At 39.5% G+C, this 3,604-nt stretch overlaps 1 non-coding gene across 1 annotated transcript; it reads right to left on the bottom strand.

Moving 5' to 3' along the window:
* Positions 1-966: 966 nt before the first annotated feature.
* Positions 967-1,073, bottom strand: LOC127110039 (small nucleolar RNA R71). Its single transcript, XR_007797278.1, has one exon. It is a non-coding gene; the product is annotated as a small nucleolar RNA R71 (small nucleolar RNA).
* Between the last annotated feature and the right edge of the window lie 2,531 nt (positions 1,074-3,604).

Here is a 3,604-nt window from a genome sequence, read left to right as displayed (position 1 = left end):
CGTAAGAACCTCTTTTGGTTAAGAAATCTAGGTTATAATACTTTTCAACTTAGTCAAGATACTATATTTCTTAAAAATAGGTTTACTACCCTAACGCAATGCGCGCCTTTTTATAAGTGACAATAAGAGGGTTTGATTAGGGAGTACAAGTCGGTTCTGAATACGCGAAAGCGACAATTCCTATTAAATTAGTTCTTTTCAAAGTAGGAAACATTGCCCATAAGTAGCTCTATTAGCAAGTACTTGGATTATTGATTGATTACGTGAATTACATTCGACCCTGTCTTTATTAATTAAATTTATTTCAATACTTTACTTTTCCTTGCACACCCTAAAAACACTTATTTTGATTGCCTTTGATAAACACCATAACAATAGATAATGATAGATTGACACTTGGTCTCTGTGGATTCGACAATCTTTTATATTACTCTGACGCGTTCGTATACTTGCGAAAACCATGTATCAAGTTTTTGGCGCCGTTGTCGGGGACCAATTTCGTCAAATTTCATTTCCCTGTTGTTATATCATTTAGACTTAGGCTATTTCCCGTCGGTCAATGCGAAGAACTCGCAGCACCGGAAGTTTAAGCTTAGTATATCCTCTGGCAGAACCTGAACGTTACGCTCGCGCACGTTTATCCTATGGCCGAAGATCAAAACCAAAGACCTCTTAAGGATTTCGCTCAACCATCTAATGAAGAACCTAGTTCTAGTATAGTAAACCCAACCATCCCAGCTAATAATTTTGAACTTAAACCAACATTTAAAAATATTTCTTCAATTAGCAGACACTTTTAAAACCAATGGAGCTTCTCCTGAGGCAATACGTCTAAGATTATTCCCTTTTTCCCTCAGAGATAAAGCCCTATCATGGTTAGATTCCCTTCCACCCAATTCCATTACGACTTGGGATAACCTTAGAAGAGTATTTCTTGCTAGATATTTTCCCCCTAGTAAGACCGCCGTTCTTCGAAACCATATAACTAGATTTACCCAAAACCAAGGAGAATCGTTGTTCGAAGCTTGGGAGAGATATAAAGAGTTGTTACGAGCATGCCCACATCATGGTTTAGAAAATTGGCTAATCATTCAAACCTTCTATAATGGACTTCACTACAACACAAAGATGACCATCGACGCTGCCGCAGGCGGTGCTCTGATGAACAAACCTTATCCTGAAGCTAGTGCCCTCATCGAAGATATGGCTCAAAACCATCAATCATGGGGAGTCGAACGAGCGATAGTTGAGAAGAAGGAAGCACAAGGAGGAGTGCATGAACTAAGCTCTATAGACATTATGCAAGCTAAAATGGACGCATTAGCCCTTAAAGTCGAGCATATGTGCATAAACCCGAATACTGTAGCCGCAGTTTCGTCGGATTGTGAAATTTGTTGAACCAAAGGACACCAATCTGCAGAATGCAGTCTATTAAACAAAACCCACTCTGAGCAAGTGAACTACACCCAAGGGAACCATACTCGAATACATATAACCCTGGATGGAGGAATCATCCGAACTTCTCCTATAAAAACAATAACCCTATCCACAATAATGCACCTCCGAGACCTAGTTATCAAGCCCCAAGATCAAATCAACCTATGCAACCTGTGCCACCAAAACCGAGCCTTGAGAAAATTATGGAAAATTTTATCACCGCTCATACCCGACAAAACAAGGAGTTCATGAACCAAAACATTCATGTTAACGAATTGATTACTCATTTAGGAACCAAGGTTGATCAAATAGTTACTCATACCAAGATGCTTGAAACCTAAATCTCTCAGGTAGCTTTAAACCAAGCCCCTCAGACTACACCTGGAGGACAATTCCCGGGACAACCTAAACAAAATCCGAGAGGACAAGCCAATGCCATTACCCTACGAAGTGGGAACGCTTATGATGAGCCACCAAACCCTAGATTGAGTGAACCCGAAACTTCTAAGGAGTGTACCAAGACCCCGGACGAAGTAAAGGAACCAGAGGAATCTGAAAACCAGGAAGGTCGAGATAAAGGAGAAGAACCTAAAGACAAAACTTACGTACCACCCCCGCCATATAAACCCAGATCAATAAACAGTATCAAAAATTTATTAAAGTTATAGAAAAACTTCATGTAGAAATCCCTTTCACAGAAGCCATCACCCAAATACCTTCTTATGCAAAGTTTCTCAAAGACATCCTTACCAACAAACGTAGACTTGACGATCCGAAGCCTTTGGAATGTAATGCTATTTCCGAGGACAAATTAGGAAAGAAAGATAAACATCCTGTAAATTTTCCATTCCTTGCCTTTTGGGTAATCATGTCATCGAAAAAGCTTTTCTAGACTTAGGAGCTAGTGTGAGCCTAATGCCTTTAGCAGTTTGTGAGAGGTTAAACTTAGGAGAATTACAACCCACTAAGATGTCACTTCAGTTAGCCGATAGATCTGTTAAATATCCGATAGGCATTTTAGAAGATGTTCCTGTTAGGATAGGTCAATTATTTATCCCTACTTATTTTGTTGTCATGGACATCAAAGAGGACAATGATATACCAATCCTTCTAGGTAGACCATTCTTATCGACTGCAGGAGCCATAATAGATGTCAAGAAAGGAAAGTTGACATTTGAGGTAGTTGACGAGAAAATAGAATTTATACTTTCGAAATTTCTTATGGCACCTGCGATGGGAGACTCGTGTTATTCCTTAGATATCATTGATGAATGTGTTAGAGAATTAGAACAAAAAGAAATTATAAAAACAATTAAGTTACCATCAACTCTCATAAGGGAAGATGATGACTTTAAGAAACCTTACATTGATGATAACCTTTACAAATGTTTATCCCTTACCCCAGACCCTATGCCATGCCCTAAGAAACCAACCTTAGAACTTAAGGAACTGCCTAAGAACCTGAGATATGAGTTCCTCGACGAAAAGATGAACCGTCCAGTTATAGTCAGTGCTACCTTGAGCCAAGAGGAAACGAACCAACTTTTAGACGTTTTATGAAGATATCCCTCAGCCTTAGGATATAATATCTCTGACCTAAAAGGTATAAGTCCATCCGTATGCATGCATCGGATTTCGCTCGAAGAAGATTCAAAACCCTCTAGGGAACATCAGAGAAGAATAAACCATATAATGAGTGATGTTGTTAAAAAGGAAGTTCTTAAGTTACTTGAGGCAGGTATCATCTATCAGATCTCGGATAGTAAGTGGGTGAGCCCTGTGCATGTAGTACCTAAAAAGGGAGGCATCACAGTCGTGCAAAACGATAAAGGTGAACATGTAGCAAAATGTTTAGAAGGAGGATGGCGGATGTGTATAGATTATAGAAAATTAAATAAAGCAACCAGGAAGGATCATTTCCCTTTACCACTTATAGACCAGATATTGGAGCGTCTAGCCAGACACTCTTACTTCTGCTATCTAGATGGATATTCTGGATTCTTCCAAATACCTATCCACCCCGAAGATCAAGAAAAAACTACCTTTACATGCCCTTATGGAACTTTTGCCTACAGACGAATGCCATTCGGCCTCTGTAATGCCCCAACTACTTTCCAACGCTGCATGATGTCAATCTTTGCAGATTACCTTGATGGCATCATGGAAG

Source organism: Lathyrus oleraceus, chromosome 7, assembly GCF_024323335.1.
Source record: "Lathyrus oleraceus cultivar Zhongwan6 chromosome 7, CAAS_Psat_ZW6_1.0, whole genome shotgun sequence".
Classification (NCBI taxonomy): Eukaryota; Viridiplantae; Streptophyta; class Magnoliopsida; order Fabales; family Fabaceae; genus Lathyrus; species Lathyrus oleraceus.
The sequence above is the reverse complement of the archived record's forward strand: the minus strand, read 5'-3'. Positions and strand labels throughout refer to the sequence as shown.